This window comes from Heptranchias perlo, chromosome 25, assembly GCF_035084215.1.
Source record: "Heptranchias perlo isolate sHepPer1 chromosome 25, sHepPer1.hap1, whole genome shotgun sequence".
NCBI classification, from domain to species: domain Eukaryota; kingdom Metazoa; phylum Chordata; class Chondrichthyes; order Hexanchiformes; family Hexanchidae; genus Heptranchias; species Heptranchias perlo.
This window is the reverse complement of record NC_090349.1, coordinates 32,733,382-32,752,216: the sequence shown is the minus strand read 5'-3', so window position 1 is coordinate 32,752,216 and position 18,835 is coordinate 32,733,382. Positions and strand designations below refer to the sequence as shown.

The window sequence follows — 18,835 nt, the reverse complement described above, 5'->3', positions numbered from 1 at the left end:
ATGTGTAGTAAACAGTGAGGAGGATAGTAACAGACTTCAAGAGGACATAGACAGGCTGGTGGAATGGGCAGACACATGGCAGATGAAATTTAAAGCAGAGAAGTGCGAAGTGATACATTTTGGCAGTAAGAACGAGGAAAGGCAATATAAACTAAATGGTACAATTCTAAAGGGGGTGCAGAAACAGAGAGACCTGGGGGTATATGTGCACAAATCTTTGAAGATGGCAGGACAGGTTGAGAAAACAGTTGAAAACAGTTGGGATCCTGGGCTTTATAAATAGAGGCATAGAGTACAAAAGCAAGGGAGTTATGTTGAACCTTTATAAAACACTGGTTTGGCTCCAGCTGGAATATTGTATCCAATTCTGGGCACCACCCTTTTAGGAAGGATGTGAAGACCTTAGAAAGGGTGCAGAAAAGATTTACTAGAATGAGGGATTTCAATTACGTGGATAGACTGGAGAAGCTGGGGTTGCTCTCCTTAGAGCAGAGAGGGTTAAGAGGAGATTTGATAGAAGTGTTCAAAATCACAAGGGTTTAGATAAAGTAAATAAAGAGAAACCGTTCCCATTGACGGAAGGGTTGAGAACCAGAGGTCAAAGATTTAAGGTGATTGGCAAAAGAACGAAAGGCGGCACGAGGAAAAACTTTTTTACTCAGCGAGTAGTTATGATCTGCAATGCACTGCCTGAAAGGATGGTTGAGCCAAACTGTTCCCATTCTATTCTACCCCAAGCTGTTTTTGTTACCTATTGCAATGCTCTTCTTGCGAATATCCCATCCTCCACCCTTGGTAAACTTCAGTTCATTTAAAACTCTGATGTCCGTATCCTATCCTGCACAAAGAACTGCATGCCCTTTTACTCTGCGCTACTTTGGCTCCCAGTCCCCCAAAGCTTCAAATTTAAAATTCTCATCTTTATATTTGAATCCCTCCGTTGCCTCATTCCTCATTTCTATAACCTTTACTAGATCTACAATTTCTCCCCCCCCCCCGCCCCAGCCCCCTCCCGCCAGCAGTGCCAAACTCTTGGTTTCTCTGACACTGGCCTATTGTGCCTACCTCGCACCCTATGCCTCACCGTTCGTTGCCGTGCCTTCAGCAGCCTAGGATCTACACTCTGGAATTTTCCCCTAAACCTCTCCACCTCCTTTTTGTCCTTTAAGATCCTCCATAAAATCCACCTGTCTGACCAAGCTTTTATTTACCCCTCCTAACATCTCCTTTGGCTCAGGCTCCTTTTTCCACCTTGTGCCTTTATGAAATGCCTTAGAACGCTTTCTCTGTTAAAAGCTAATATAAATGGAAGTTATTGTTTCTGTAACACAGTCCTGTATTGAGGGCATCCAGGCAGAATCTTCACTTTCGGTGTGTTTCTACTGGTAAGTCGCCATCTCTCTGACGCAGTGGCTCAGAATTTGGTTGGGGTTGCCACAGAAATAGGCCATGAGATGCTGCAGAATTCTAGGAGCCCTCACTATCTTGTTGTATACCTCTTTGTGGCCCCTATTCAAAGCTGAAGTCTTGATTTATAACTGAGTCCTCTGAAGCAATGCTGATGACCAATTTTACATCACCATACTGTAACAGCAGGCATCGCTATTAAGCAGTCAATGCAGGAATTAGAAGCATGTCATTTGGGATTGTGCTTTACAGATTAGCCTAATTTTCTCTCTGGAAATTACACCAGCAGCATTTGCCGCCTCCGTTTGATGTAAAGGGCGTTTTTGGAGGTCAGTTCGAATTCTTGATGGACTAATTTAAGGAACACCAATAAAACCTTCACACTATGGAGGTAGCACACCCATTGGGAATGTCCACCGTCAGGTTCATAAATCAGGACAATATCCCTTTCTGCAACAATCATTTGGTTTAGTTTCTTGGGGCAAGCTTATCCCTAAATGGAGACCACTCTAGCGCTCCACACACACAGGTTTTTACTGGAGCAGGAACTGAGGCTCGACCCTGGAGTGAAACGTTGGGTCTTCTCTTTCTTGTCAGAAGTCCAGGTGGGCTATTGTCTTTAGTATCTTGCAGCAAGCTAGGAATTAATTGCATCAGATGTCTGTGTCCTAGATACTATTCGAGCAGGCTACCTTGTCCTTTTTATTAAGATGCCTCTGGATTTCGGGGCATAATAGATGAGACCGTTTGTGTTATAAGTTGGGTTTCTTCTGACATTATTTGTACTGTCAGTCTTGGCTCAGATGTAGCAATCTCACCTCTTGAATCAGAAGGTCATGGGTTCAAGCCTCACTCTAGAGACTTGAACACATAAGGCTGACACTTCAGTGCACTGCTAAGGGAATGCTGCATTGTTGGAAATGCTGTCTTTCGTATGAGATGTAAACTGAGTCCCTGTCTGCCCTCTCAGACAGACGTAAAATATGTCAGATGCACCAGAGCAGGAGAGTTGTTCCAGTGTCATGTCCAACATTTATTCCTTCAACACCACCAAAATCATATCTGGTCATTTATCTCACTGCTGTATGTAGGGACCTTGCTGTGTCCATATTGGCTGCTGCATTTCCCTACATCACAACAGTGACCACTTAAAAAAAAAGGACTTTATTGGCTGTGATGCGGTTCAGAACTTTCAGTGGTAATGAAAGGCGCTATATAAATTAAAGGTTTTTTTTCAAGTTCTTTTGTTACTCATAACAACAAAGCAGTTGCCATGGGATGAGTTATACCCCCTTTAATCTGAAACTTATAAACTTTGAGTATGGTATTGAATATGTTAGCATGCCATAGGACGAAAAATGACCCTTTTTTCAAGTTACACACTGGAAAGATTTATGTAATGCATTCTATTGGATTCCATTATCATTCCAATAGCAGAAAATGTCACACTGACAAACCCATCTATTTCAGACCAAACTACAAATTGTATTATTTGTAAGATAGAAATTTATACAGAAGCAAAATAAATCCAGAAAAGTAAAAATAGGTTATTTAATCCTCATTAATACTTAAAGCCATTTTCTGAAATCAAAATAACAAAGCCTTTTGAAATTCTTGAAGCCCTTTTTTGGAGTCCTTTAATTGGATCTTAGATTAATGCAATATGGACAGTTCAGCTCCAGGTTCAGCTAAGTTAACTAAAAATATAGTACAAAGCTAGTTCCAATGGTTTCTGATGCCTCAAGAATGGCAGATTGAGCTGGACTATGGCATAGACAGTTCAGAGAGTGGGCCATGCTAAATTTTCTGATAGGAGTCCCTCCCTTCATTTGAATAGGTTACTGGAGAATGAAAAAGTTGCCAAACAAACTTGACATGCAGGGAGCATAAAGTCTGGCGAATCAGCTTTTACAAGAGCTGCAGCTTGGCCATTAAAGGCAAGTTGTGGGGCTGAGAGAAAAGTGCACTAGTTGTTTAGAGTGGTACAGGGAAATTGTGGGCAACACAGCTTGCTTTAATGCTGAAAAGATGGAGATCTTGCTATAAGAGGTGTACCAAAGAAGGGTGCTCTTCTTTGGGACTGAAGATCACCCTCCAGTAAAAGTACAGGCACACACTGCATGGAGGGAGATCACTGATCAAGTCAATTTCATGACACGTGTCCCTTATACCTGGCTTCAAATGAATAACAGGTCTATTTGCGTCAGGGGGAAAATGAAGTTGTGCACTTAATTTTGCACACATTTCTTGTAGGGTCCATCGAGCATGCCATGATATGACCTGGGATATGCCTATTCAGACTGACTAGTGGCCTAAGAGACAAGTGAAATTAACAGCTAAATTTCACAACTGTGATCTAGGCCCCAGACTGCCCTTGAGCAATATCATGTTAAATCAGCTAGTAATTCATTAAAAAAAAACAATTTATTGCCATTAACCAAGGAATACTCTCTTTGAGTTCGTACAATAAAAACAGTAAACACTAGAAACACTTAGCAGATCAATCAGTATCTGCAGAGAGAGTAAACAAGTTACCTTTTCAGGTGTAGGTAGACCCATCATCAGAACAGATTGCTTGCTGTATTCTCGATTTGTTTGTACTTGCTGAAAATTCAGAATACAAGACTTTTTTAAAGAACAATGCAGTCTTTTTTTTATTGTAAGTGGCTATCATGGTTCTGGATATTTGGGGGAAAAAGTTACTTTAAATGTTGTTTTAAAAGCATATGATATTCCTGCAGCTTTTAAAAAAAAATTCTGAGACAGTAGGTAGTTAAGATGTTAATAAGCTAGTGTTATTGCTGTTTCCTCACAGAATGTAAATAATGAGAAATTTGGCAGATTGTGAATTGATAAACACCCCACACCCCTTGTGTTTGAAGGTTTTTGATCTCTTTCTGACTCTGAATAATCAGAAACAAAGCAGAATGACAGACACTTAAAAAAGAAATCTAGCTTTTGCAACAGAGAAATTGCTGAGATAGAAAGGCTCCAGAAAAGGCAGGCTCAAAAAGTCAGAATACTGTAGAGTTAATCTGCAAGTCTAGCAAGACAACCCACTGAAGCATTGTGTGTTCATTATTTTTGTTACTACGCAGAGATAAATTGTATCAATTTTAACCAAATGAATATGATCATAACTATTGCTTTGTATATTCGCCTTACTGTGGATTAATGCAGCTTAACAAATTGAACCAAGCCTTGCCTCATCCATTGTTAACTTGGTTCACCTTTGAAGAGATTGAAGTATATGTGCAAACGACATGAATATCTGGTTCAGGTCACAAGGAGAGGGATCCATTGTTAAACTCCCACATCACAATTTTATGCAAGTAAATATAGGGCAGTACGAGTCAATTCCCATAAAAGTATGGTGCTCGGACCGCTTACAGAAGTGACCGACACCATTGAACCCAAAAAGGTGTCTACAGACATCCCAAATTTGTAACCATGGCATGGCTTTTGTTTAAATATTGTGTACTTTTAGTGTAATCTAGAACAAAAATGTGCTTTTAAACAATACTGTCAGTGTATTTGGACTATTGCCATATCTGCAATTTCACCTAGTAAAATTTTATATCACAGCTTAGTTTTTTCCCCTCACATGACCGTTTGAGATAATCATCACCACTTCTTGAAAAAAGAATCATCCTTTCTTGAACATAAAAGGGTGACCTAATTATACTATGTGACAACAGGGTGTGTGCTTTGTCTGAGACTTTTTCCCAGAGGTTACAATTATAATTTGTCTATGCAATTTCAATTACCATTAGGATGGAAAGTATATAGAAGCATCAGATCTTTTTAACAATCTTTGTATAATTTTATCATACATGCTCTCAATTATTTTGTTTATTTTGCTGTAGCTGTTGTCATCCAAAAACAGTTTTTCAGAGCCAGATGGAGAGAATAGCATGCACACAATTGCTGCTATTAAGTGGTGAAGACTGAACCACGCAGCACAGGAGTTGCAAATTGTTTGGTCAACTTACTTGCACCAAAGTGACAACCTACCTCGTCGAAAAAAGGTTAGGAAGATAGCAATTTATAAATTAAGAAGCTATGCTTGACTGTTTCTTTCTGTTTAGTAGACCATAGCTGGGCAACAGGTGGTAGATGATATTGTGAGCCTTTTGTGGTGTGTTGTATGTGGAATTTGTGGGTGAGGGAGATAGCGATAAATTCAACTACAATATCACTATCTCCTAATAATGTTCTCATCCACTTCCCACAAAGTGGAATTGAATCCTGGCAATAGCCAGGTGAGATGGATACTGGAAGCAATTCTGTGGGGTAATAGGAGGAGGAAAGTCGAAGTAGACCATTAGGATTTTTCAAGATTGTAGGAGCTAGAGGAAGAAAACTAAAGACAAACTGTGGAGTGAGAAAAGGTTATTTTACAAATCAAACTTATTCTATTCAGACTTCATAAGCTGGAATTTCCTCTGGTATATAGCCTGAACTCGGGTGCTATAATGACTTAAAATGAAGGGAAATGGGGCCGAGAAGCAAAATAGCCTTGGAGGAAAATCCAGACCCACGTACATTTATTCTATTGTGGACGTCCTTCACAATTACGCTTACCACCACCTGACGTGCCTACTTTAAGGAACACTAAGATTATAGAGATATTGATAGCTCGGAGTTTTGATGTTTTTCAATGAAAAATAGGGTAAGAATCAAATTATTAGTAAATGGGAGGGGGCAAAAGAGATACAGTCCATGATAGAGTAAATATTCATGAACGCTGTATGGAGCAAGCTTAATGGACTGAATGGCCTTTTCTTGCTCCAGACTTTATGTTCCCTCTCTACTTTGTTATTTTTAAAAAGTTAAGTAATGCAAGTAAGATCTCTATTACCTCAATTCCCCTTCTGAACAGATATCAAGCTCCTTTTTAAAGTTGTCCATTGATCCTAACTCTAACTTGTTTGGGAATTTATTTCACGTTCCCAGTATCCTGTTGGGGGTGGGGGGGGGGGCAATATTTTGCTGATCTTGAACCATGTTGCACTTGTATTCTCTAATCTTATGTTTGGTGTCCAAGGTAAATTAGCTCGCGAACTTAGTTCCCTATGGCCAGGAGTCATGCTACTTACTCTTTGAATTCTTTGTAAAGCATCTATATTCTTTTTGAGGTAGGGTGATCAAAACTGCACGGCATACCCCTGAATTAGCCTCACCATTTGATCTGTACAATGTACAACTTGTTCCGACTTGCAATCCAGTGCCCTCTAGAGGCACTGGTTTGCCTTCTTCTAACTCCTTCACACTGATCAGATACTTTTCAGGGTATTGTCAATGGTTACTCTCAAATCCTTTTCTGGATCAACATCTGCCATTGGTAATCCTTTCATTTTATTTTTACTATTTCTGCTTAACACATTCTTTACTAACTTCTATATGTATTATTAATCACTTACAAATTTACTATGGCTGGAATGTTTCTATAATTTTTCTTTGTACCAATTGATGTGAAGAATCCATTTAATATATTTACCATATCCTGATCATCTAATTTTTCCCAATTTATCCTTTAATAGTCTAATCTATCCTTTGATCTTCCTTCTAATCTTAACATAGTTGTAAAATGCTTTTAGTTCCCACTTGTCCTTTGTGATGTCTTTCTCTCTCACTTTTTCTAATACTTTCTTTACCTGTCTCTAGTTGCCCTTTTTTTGAAACCCACCTATACTTTTGTTTCATTGCATCTATATAATTGAATGTTTTGAATCTAACACATGCCCGTCTTTTAGTACCCTCAATGTGTTACACCTCAGTGAGTCGTGCAAAAATTAGTAATTAGCTGAAATGAGGATTTAATCTGATGTCGGGACCATGGGGACAGGTAGGCCCAAAAGTTAGCTGAACCAAATTTAGTATTTAAAAATATTTAACTGCTATATATTCTGGGTATCCAGAGGCAGGGAGGGCAATGAGTCGGTGACAGAAAACAGGATCAGGAGGCCTAGCAGGGTAAAAAAATATAAAAATATTTTAAAACGATTTTAGAAATCATGTAAAAGAAGTTACTAAGAAATTAAAATGAATCGTTAAAAGTTTTTAAACCATATACGCTCACTATTACATAGTGTGACACCAGGCTGGGTGAACCTGTGACAGGCAAGGTCTGCCACCCTTAACATTGAAATCTCATCCCACCGCCTCTTACAGCCATAACTGACACTACAGGCAGTATAATGTGTTTGTCCATCGGGGTAAGGTGCCTGTGAAAGTTTTCAATGAAACACGTGCCCCACATGTTGAATTTAATATATAATAGATAGCTAGAGATATAGGGCACAATTTTAACATTGAAAAACGGGTGGGTTGGGGGCAGGGTGGGGCATTCAAAATCGCAACCATTTCAGACCCACCCCCGACCTGCCTCCAAACCGCCCACTTTCGGTGTTCAAGGAGGCGGGACGAGGGGCGGGTGACCAACCCTCTCCCAGGAGGCAGGTAGGTGACTAAAAGCTTTCATGGAGGCTGCAGGCCTCCATTTTTGCAAAGCTTCCAATTTCAACCCCTGGGGGCCGGGATTCCCGGGTCTTCTCTTTCACACCATGTGAAAGGCGGCGAGAAGGCCCAAAACTAACATGGAGGTGCCTTTCTCACACAGCTTGTGGTCCCGGACGAGCAGGAGTGCTTCCCCCAGGCCCAACAAGCCTACCTGCAGCAACCCCCCCCCCCCCAATGACTGCAGGCCCCCGCAATGACCCCCAACTCCCTCCCCCCGCCCCCCCAACGATCGCGGACTCCCGCGATGACCCCCGATCCCGACCCCCATGGCTGACTTCCCATGCCACCGCCCCTCAATCCATATAATCAAAGACTTACCTGAACTTACCTGAAAACATCCTCTCCCTGACTGCACTCCCGTCCGACTGAGGTCAGCCTTTCAATCAGGCTGGCCAGTCGGACGGCAAATCAACAAAAAAAAAGACGTCCTTACTTCAAAATCATAAGGACATCCGGGAAACCCATACTTCCGAGTTTCCCGTCCGCAATTTGACCTTCCCGGTTCAGGGTCAAAATCATGCCCATATTATCGATAGATTTCTATAGATAGATAGAGGTATACTATTGTAATGTAGTAGGGTTACTAATGATTTGTTTTTGTGCTGATGGTGGCTAACAATGCTGATGCCACTGCAGTTTGTTGTTGTCATGTGGTGACTTTTACAATCACGGCTTATTTGTTGTGATTGAAACAATTGATTAGTAGGAAATTCTATGGCTTCTAACTTACTGTATTACAATAATTAATTTGGGGGACTGTATTAAAATATTTCTTCCTTTCTCTCCTTAAGACAATAATTCATTGGTGGGATACAGTTCCAAAGGCACCAGCAAATTCAATGTTCACTTATAAGCTGAAATAGTGATTGTTGGCAGGCTGTTCAATTATGGGAAGGCATGATAGCCAACCCCAATACTGTTCACACTTGGACAGTCACATATGCACAGTTTCCAACAGGAATCATTACCTAACAATGAAGAATGGGTACCCTAGACTGAGGCCACACAGACCAATTATAGTGGCCCTTCCACCACCCCACCTGAGATCAACTGATCAGCATGAACCTGGAATTGACCTTCTGCTCCGTATGGCTCACTACTACACCAGATGGCACCTTTACCTACTAGAACATAATGGGAGCTGTACATTACTCTTTTTTAAATGTTTTCTCCATTTTTTTTTCCTTTACAGAAATAAATCTGACTTCCTTGATTTTAGTCTTGCCTGCCCGGCGTGCTGGTTGTTAAAATGGCGTTCAGAGGGGGTTTGTGCAATGTTCGCGCCCCTTGTGATTTTAACTACCAGGTTTTGGGGAACATGGAGGCCACCCACCACAGGCAGGTGGGGGCCTCATAAATACTGAAATGTCAGGGCACAATGACATAATTCAGACCCCAACATAATTTTAACATTGAAAACGCGAATCATGCACTGCCTTGGAGCCACTAGCAAAAGCTAGTGTCAAACAGCATCGGTTTAGAAGTATTAATTTTTTTCAATTTTTGCTAGATTTATTATGGCCCAGGAAGAGCAGGAGTGCTACTCCTGTTTTCAGCTGTGGGTCAGTGGTAGCATTTTTTGCCTCTGAGTGAGAGGTTGTGGGTTCAAGTCCCGCTCTAGAGAGATGAGCACAAATCTAGGCTGCCACTTCAGTGCAGTACTGAGGGAATGCTGCACTCAGAGGTGCCGTCTTTCGGATGAGACGTTAAACCGAAGCCCTGTCTGCCCTCTCAGGTGGACGTAAAAGATCCCGTGGCACTATTTCGAAGAGAAGGGGCGTTCTCCACCGTGTTCTGGCCAACATTTATCCTTCACCAGGCCAAATATAGAAAGTACAGAGGAGAAGTGAAGAAGGAAATAAGAGGGGCAAACAGAGAGTATGAGAATAGACTGGCAGCTAACATAAAAGGGAATCCAAAACTCTTCTATAGGCATATAAATAATAAACAGGTAGTAAGAAGAGGGGTGGGGCCAACTAGGGACCAAAAAGGAGATCTACGCATGGAGGCAGAGGGCATGGCTAAGGTACTAAATAAGTACTTTGCATCTACCTTTACCAAGGAAGAAGATGCTACCAAAGTCACAGTAAAAGAGCAGGTAGTTGAGATACTGGATGGGCTAAGAATTGATAAAGAGGAGGTACTCGAAAGGCTGGCTGTACTTGAAGTAGATAAGACGCCCGGTCCGGATGTGATGCATCCTAGATTGCTGAGGGAAGTAAAGGTGGAAATTGCAGAGGTGCTGACCATAACCTTCCAATCCTCCTTAGATATGGGGGTGGTGCCAGAGGATTAGAGAATTGCAAATATTACACCCTTGTTCAAAAAAGGGTGTAAGGATAAACCCGGCAACTACAGGCCAGTCAGTTTAACCTCGGTGGTGGGGAAGCTTTTAGAAACGATAGTCTGGGACAAAATTAATAGTCACTCTAACAAGTATGGATTAATAAAGGAAAGCCAGCATGGATTTTTTAAAGGCAAATTGTGTTTGACTAACTTGATTAAGTTTTTTGATGAGGCACAGAGAGGTTGATAGGGCAATGCGGTTGATGTTGCGTATATGGACTTTCAAAAGGCGTTTTATAAAGTGCCACATAATAGGCTTGTCAGTAAAATTGAAACCCATGGAATAAAAGTGGCTGTGGCAGCATGGATACGAAATTGGCTAAGTGACAGGAAACAGAGAGTAGTGGTGAACAGATGTTTCTCGGTCTGGAGGAAGGTATACAGTGGTGTTCCCCAGGGGTCGGTACTAGGACTATTTCTTTTTTTGATATATATTGGACTTGGACTTGGGTGTACAGAGCACAATTTCAAAATTTGCAGATGACACAAAACTTGGAAGAGTAGTAAACAGTGAGCAGGATAGTAATAGACTTCAAGAGGGCGTGGAAAGGCTGGTGGAATGGGCGGACACATGGCAGATGAAATTTAATGCAAAGGAATGTGAAGTGATACATTTTGTCAGGAAGAACAAGGAGAGGCAATATAAACTAAATCATACAATTCTAAAGGATGTGCAGGAACAGAGATCTGGGGGTATATGTGCACAAATCTTTGAAGGTGGCAGGACAGATTGAGAAAGCAGTTAAAAAAGCATACGGGCTTTATAAGTAGAGGCATAGAGTACAAAAGCAAGGAAGTTATGTTGAACCTTTATAAAACACAGGTTCGGCCACAACTGGAGTATTGTGTCCAATTCTGGGCACCGCATTTTAGAAAGGATGTGAAGGCCTTAAAGAGGGTGCAGAAAAGATTTACTAGAATGGTTCCAGGGATGAGGGACTTCAGTTATATGGATAGACTGGAGAAGCTCCGGTTGTTCTCCTTAGAGCAGGGAAGAGGAGATTTGACAGAAGTGTTCAAAATCGGTAAGGGTTTAGATAAAGTAAAGAAAGAGAAACTGCTCCCATTAGCAGAAGGGTCGAGAACCAGAGGACACAGATTTAAGGTGATTGGCAAAAGAACCAAAGGCTCCATGAGGAAAAACCTTTTTATGCAGCAAGTAGGAATTGGATAAACACTTGAAGGGAAAAAATTTGCAGAGCTACAGGGGAATGGGACTAACTGGATTGCTCTTACAAAGAGCCGGCATGGGCCGAATGGCCTCCTCTGTGCTGTAGCCATTCTATGATTCTAGGATTCAGCCAGATTATCTGATCATTATCTCATTGCCGTTTGTTGTGGGGCTTTGCTGTGCGACAATTGGCTGCCACATTTCTACATTACAACATTGACTTAACATGGTCTAGGCTTGGGAGGAGTCCGTTGGGGTTTCTTTCCCGGAATGCAGCCTGGGTTAAAATCAGGACTTCTGTTTCATTTGATGACTAAGTATATTTTTGTATGGTTGCACCTGGAACACTTGCAGTAGAAGTTAATTCATTGGCTAGTTCCCAAAACAGGTGCATTTTTTGAATAAATATTAGTAACAATAGCTAGTCAATTTCTCTCCACTTCAGAGAATTCTGATGAAGAGAAACCATGAAAAGAAACAAATATTGCATGTAGGAGTGAGATACACTGGTAATTTTCAACACATCATTGTATAGTTAGGGTACCTGATGGTTGATAGTATGATACTATTTTACATACCCAGTAGCCTCCCCGCCCCCCGTTCCCCAACAAGAAGTATAACTACAGGCTATGCCCCATGTCTGGAAAAAAACTTAAACAAGCAACATTCTTTTATATTCCAGGTTTGGACATATTTAAAATAAATTTATGAAACAAATTGCCTTCATTGTTCAGCAGCAGTTTGCATTAGAGATTAGTACTAGATTCAGCTGTTTTTAATGGCGTGTTTTGTGTTTGTTTTTTCCTCCCCAGGTCTTTGTGTCTCCTGCATTTACATGGGGAAGAAGACAGTAAAATGCCAAAATGATCATTTTACAACACAGAATAAGATGGTGTAAATGCTGCATCTATAAGGTATGATAATGTAGAGGTGTTAAATGTAATTATTTGTTTAGAGCATGCACAAGATAAAGATTCATACTTTAACTCTTCCTTGTAGAGAAGAAAAAAATTATTACAATATTTGCTGTTTACAGCGTGCATATGTGTATACCACTTTCAATTTCACAGCTAGAAATGTATGGGTCAAATAGTTTGATTTCTAAATGTAATTGAGAATTTAAATGATTGGTGGATGTTGTATTTGAATTCAGCATAGACTCATAGAATCATAGAAAATTTATAGCACAGAAGGAGGCCACTCGGCTCATCATGTCCCGCCGGCCGAAAATGAGCCACCCAGCCTAATCCCACTTTCCAGCACTTGGTCCGTAGCCTTGTAGGTCACCGCACTTCAGGTGCGCATCTAGGTATTTTTTAAATGAGTTGAGGGTTTCTGCCTCTACCATCCTTTCAGGCAGTGAGTTCCAGACCCTTACCACCCTCTGGGTGAAAAATATTTTCCTCAGCTCCCCTCTAATCCTTCTACCAATCATTTTAAATCTATGCCCCCTGGTTATTGATCTCTCTGCTAAGGGAAATAGGTCCTTCCTATCCACTCTATCTAGGACCCTCATAATTTTGTACACCTCAATTAAAACACCCCTCAGCCTTTTCTGTTCCAAAGAGAACAACCCCAGCCTATCCAATCTTTCCTCATAGCTAAAATTCTCCAGTCCTGGCAATATCCTCGTAAATCTCCTTTGTACCCTCTCTAGTGCAGTTACATCCTTCCTGTATTGTGGTGACCAGAACTGTACATAGTACTCAAGCTGTGGCCTAACCAGTGTTTTATGCAGTTCCAGCATAACCTCCCTGCTCTTATATTCTATGCCTCGGCTAATAAAAGAAAGTATTCCATATGCCTTCCTAACCACCTTATCTACCTGTCCTGCTACCTTCAGAGATCTGTGGACATCCCACTCCAAGGTCCCCCACTTCCTCTACACCTTTCAGTATCCTCCCATTTATTGTGTACTCCCTTGCCTTGTTTGCCGACCCCAAATGCATTACCTCACACTTCTCCGGATTGAATTCCATTTGCTACTTTTCGGCCCACCTGAGCAGTCCATTGATGCCTTCCTGCAGTCTACAGCTTTCCTCCTCACTATCAACTGCACGGCCAATTTTTGTGTCATCTGCAAACTTCTTAATCATGCCCCCTACATTTAAGTCCAAATCATTAATATATATCACAAAAAGCAAGGGACCTAGTACTGAGCCCTGCGGAATCCCACAGGGATTCCCACGGCAATCTTCCAATCACAAAAACGCCAGTCAACCATTACCCTTTGCTTCCTGCCACTGAGCCAATTTTGGATCCAACTTGCCACTCTCCCTTGGAGTCCATGATCTTGTACTTTTTTGACCAGTCTGCCATGTGGGACCTTGTCAAAAGCCTTGCTAAAATCCATGTAGACTACATCAAATGCACTATCCTCATCGACCCTCCTTGTTACCTCCTCAAAAAATTCCATCAAGTTAGTCAGACATGACCTTCCCTTAACAAATCCATGCTGACTGTCCTTGATTACTCTGTGCCTTTCTAAGTGACGGTTTATCCTGTCCCTCAGAATTGATTCCAATAATTTGCCCACCACCGAGGTTAGACTGACTGGCCTGTAATTACTCAGTCTATCCCTTGCTCCCTTTTTAACCAATGGTACAACATTAGCAGTCCTCCAATCCTCCGGCACCACACCTGTATCCAGTGAGGATTGGAAAATGATGGTCAGAGCCTCCACTATTTCCTCCCTTGCTTCTTTTAATAGCCTGGGATAATTTCATACGGCCCAGGTGATTTATCTACTTTCAGAGGTGGTGATCCCCTTAATGCTTCCTCTCTCACTAAGTTTAGTCCATCCAATATTTCACAATCCTCCTCTTCCTTAATTACAATGTCTGCATCGTAAGACCACAAGAGCATAAGAGATAGGAGCGGGACTAGGCCATTCGGCCCCTCGAGCCTGCTCCGCCATTCAATGAGATCATGGCTGATCTGATTTTTACCTCAACTCCACTTTCCCGCCTTTTCCTCATATCCTTTGACTCCCTTGCTGATCAAAAATTTGTCTAACTCAGCCTTGAATGTATTCAATGATTCGGCCTCCACAGCTTTTTGGGGTAAAGAATTCCAAAGATTCACGACCCTCTGGGAGAAGAAATTCCACCTCATTTTTGTCTTAAATGGGCGATCCCTTATTCTAAGACTATGTCCCATAGTTTTAGATTCCCCCATGAGGAGTAACATCCTCTCAGCATCTACCCTAATGAGTCCCCTCAGAATCTTGTATGTTTCAATAAGGTCTCCTCTCATTCTTCTAAACTCCAATGAGTATAGGCCGAACCTGTTCAATCTTTCCTCATAAGACAACCCTTCCATACCCGGAATCAACCTAGTGAACCTTCTCTGAACTGCCTCCAATGCAATTATGTCCTTCCTTAAATACGGGCACAGAACTGTACGCAGTACTGCAGGTGTCGTCTCACCAGCACCCTGTACAGTTGTAGCATGACTTCCCTGCTTATATACTCCATCGCCCTAGAAATAAAGGCCAGTATTCCCTTTAACTTCCGGATTACCTGCTGCATCTGTATGTTGACTTTTTGTGTTTCATGTACGAGGACACCCAGATCCCTCTGTACCGCAGCATTTTGTAGTATTTCTCCATTCAAATAATATTTTGCTTTTTTATTTTTCCTCCCAAAGTGGATGACTTCACATTTTCCCACATTATATTCCATCTGCCAAATTTTTGCCCATTCACTTAACCTGTCAATATCCCTTTGCAGACACTTTGTGTCCTCATCGCAACTTGCTTTTCCACCTATCTTTGTATCGTCAGCAAATTTGGTCACAAGACACTCTGTTCCTTCATCTAAGTCATTGATATATATGGTAAACAGTTGAGGCCCCAGCACTGAGCCCTGCGGCACCCCACTAGTTACAGATTGCCATTTTGAAAATGACTCTTTATCCTGACTCATTGTTTTCTGCTAGTTAGCCAATTCTCTATCCATGCCAGTATATTACCCCCAACACCATGAGCTCTTATCTTATGCAGTAATCTTTTATGTGGCACCTTATCGAATGCCTTTTGGAAATTCAAATATACTGCATCCATTGATTCCCCTTTATCCACCCTGCCCGTTACTTCCTCAAAGAACTCTAATAAATTTGTCAGACACACGATTTCCCCTTCATAAAGCCATGTTGACTCTCCTTGATTGTATTATGACTCTCCAAATGTCCTGCTACTACTTCCTTAATAATGGATTCTAGCATTTTCCCAATGACAGATGTTAGGCTAACTGGTCTATAGTTACCTGCTTTCTGTCTCACTCCCTTCTTGAATAGGGGTGTTATGTTTGCAATTTTCCAATCCGCTGGGACCTTTCCAGAATCTAGTGAATTCTGGAAGATTACAACCAATGCATCCACTATATCTGTAGCCACTCGTCCCCCTCTTTTGTGAAGACAGACGCAAAGTATTCATTAAGAACCATACCAACATCTTCCACCTCCACACATGGGTTACCTTTTTGGTCTCTAATAGGCCCTACTCTTTCCTTAGTTATCCTCTTGCTCTTTATGTATTTATAAAATATCTTTGGATTTTCCTTGATTTTACTTGCCAATATTTTTTCATGCCTTCTCTTTGCTTTCCTAATTTCCTTTTTAATTTCACTCCTGCACTTTTTATACTCCTCTAGGCTTTCTGTGGTATTGAGTTCTCGGTGTCTGACATAAGCTTTCCTTTTCTGCCTTATCTTACCCTGTATGCTCCTTGACATCCGGGGGCTCTAGATTTGGCAGCCCCACCCTTTTTCTTTGTGGGAACATGTTTACACTGCACCCCTTGAATCTTCCCCTTGAATGCCTCCCACTGCTCTGACATTGATTTACCTTCAAGTAGCTGTTTCCAGTCAACTTTTGCTAAATCACTTCTTAGCTTAGTAAAATTGGTCTTTCCCCAACGGGAGAACTTTAACTCCTGTTCTATCTTTGTCCTTTTCCATAACTATGCTAAAACTAACTAAAATGTTGGTTGAAATGAAATGTGGGTTCTAGGAAAATATTTTGAGGTAGATATAGTATTATATTCTGGTCTTGGGTTCACCTCTACTTCTGATGACAGTATGATCACCTGTTTCATTTCTACCTATGTATATGTACAGTATTTTAACTGTAATTTAGTCCAGAGGATTCTGATGACTTCAATTATGAGGATTAACTTCAAGTAGTTAATACAATCCTGAGAACCCCTAACATTGTTTTACATCTTTTGTTCTCTCCTAGAAATTCCTTTTATATATCAAATATACTATGTCTTTTATCTACCTAAAAAGAACTGGGAAAAGGTAATTGAAGTGAGTTATTATTTGTAAAAATAAAAGCAGCACTGGAAAATTTGCAGAACAGACATTGTACTGATGTTTCTGACAATAAAGACATTGCTCCTCTTAATGGAAATGATTTGCAAGACTTTGCAAGAACAATAAAGTTGGCTATTTTACTGGTAGTATTGGAAAGACTAATGTAGGAGAAAGAGTAATCACTTGGAATAACATTGGACTGGAGGGAAAGTCAAAATTATCTTAGGTGTCAGTCTTGCCTCAGTGGCAACACTCTCGCCTCTGAATCAGATGGTTGTGGGTTCAAATCCCATTGCAGATACTTGAGCAGATAATCTAGACTGACACCTTAGTGCAGTACTGAGGGAGTGCTGCAGTGTTGGAGGTGCCATCTTTCAGATGAGACATTAAACCGAGGCCTTGTCTGTCCCCTCAGGTGGATGTAGAAGTTCCCATGGCTCTATTTGAAGAAGAGGAGGAGTTCTCCCTGGTGTCCTGGCCAATATTTATCCATTTAGAGGCCTAAGAGTATTAGACTTGATATTGAACATGTCCAATCAATGCATAGCAACAATCAACATTTGTTTGAATATTGGCACCACATTGGCCTGTCTCCAAACTATTGGTACCTCTCCTGTGTCCCTAGTGTCAATGGTCTGAGTTATAAGGAAAGATTGGTGAAATTTGGGGTTTCCGGTCTGGAAAGGAGGTGTCGGAGAGCCATATAAGATGGTTAAGTGGAAAAAGTAAATCCAGAATATTACTTTAAAGTAAATTATGAAAGTAGGAGAAGAGAACATAAGTTCAAACTAGTAAAAAGTTAATTTAAGACATATAGTAGGAAGTTCTTTACACAGTGATCAATGCATGGAATAGACTTGTATAGAAGAGTCATGAAGATGAAAACCCACATTTAAGAAATAATTCTCCACATCCAACAATTACATTTGCAACACTGAAGGACATTTACCATTAGTTTCAGGTACCAAACTAAGCGCATTACTGTCTAAAAGTACAAATGAAAAATATGCAGGATCATGTAGAATTTAACAGCAGATTCACTTCTCATGGAAAACAAGTTGATAGTTGATGGCAAGCAGGTATTGCTACAGTTGGTGTTGGTAAACCAAGCTTTTTTTTAAAAAAAGAATGACCTTATGAAGGAGCTTGGGTAATGCTACAGATTACTATCTTCATTTAATTTTCAACTAACTAGCGTTGACTTATTTTCATTAGTTTAAATTCAAATTGTCCAGTAAGTTAGATTGTTGGTTTTGAATATTTGATTGGATGACCAAAGATGAATTGAGCCAAGATTTTTGCATGCATTCTTCCAGCTTAAGTTGTTATGGATAAAGATTTGTTGGTGACAATGCAATTGGCTTCTATCCATTGGGAACAGGCTTGAGAATCCCTGATCTTCTCAAATAGAACAACTTGACCCTCAGAATACTGACTGTCCTTCAAAACAGTTTAAAACATACATACTTTCTGTGGCACAAGCACAGCAGAAACATATTTTTCTGCAAGGCTAAAATACTATTCATAATTCTCTACCTTCTATACTATACCGAAAACTAAGAACAGGTAATGCTGGAAATACACTGTAGGTTTGTCAGCGTGTAAAAACAGAGGACAGGTTAACATTTTGGTTGGAGACCTTTCATCAGAACATCTTTTTTATAAAAGGGAAAAGAAACATTGTTCATGTGTTTTGGGAGTTTGCAAAGGGTACTGGGAAATGTTTTTGAATAGACCCCTGTAGAAAACCCTAGCATGCTTCTTAAAAAATGGTTGTTACTGCAAGGAGCCAGGAAGCTTTTTCATTCTAGGAAGTGCTTCCTTCCAGTTATTTATCTTCTGATCCTTGTGTGAGTCTGTATGCCTCCATTAAGAAAAGAAGATTAAACTTAAGAAGAAGTCCGTGAAGAAGATTCGGAGAACCATCAAAAAAGACTGGAGCTCTGCAATACTGACTGAGTTGTCGAATATTTTCCTCATACTTTGGTGTTTCTTACTGTTCAGTAGAATGATGGGCCATGGGTTCACATCTCTGATTCACCACATAATAAGTTCCCTTCACAAATTTCCCTTC

The 18,835-nt window shown here is 40.7% G+C and overlaps 1 protein-coding gene across 3 annotated transcripts in view; it reads left to right on the top strand.

Moving 5' to 3' along the window:
* The window catches only part of LOC137342184 (protein-tyrosine sulfotransferase 2-like), a 120,751-nt gene that overhangs the window by 48,931 nt on the left and 52,985 nt on the right, over positions 1-18,835 (top strand). For 2 of the 3 annotated variants that reach the window (XM_068005932.1, XM_068005931.1), the window contains 2 exons: positions 5,274-5,435; positions 12,259-12,360. The gene's annotated coding sequence lies outside the window, so the exon portion shown is untranslated. The remainder of the gene's footprint in view (positions 1-5,273; positions 5,436-12,258; positions 12,361-18,835) is intronic. The other variant, XM_068005933.1, reaches the window with a different exon arrangement.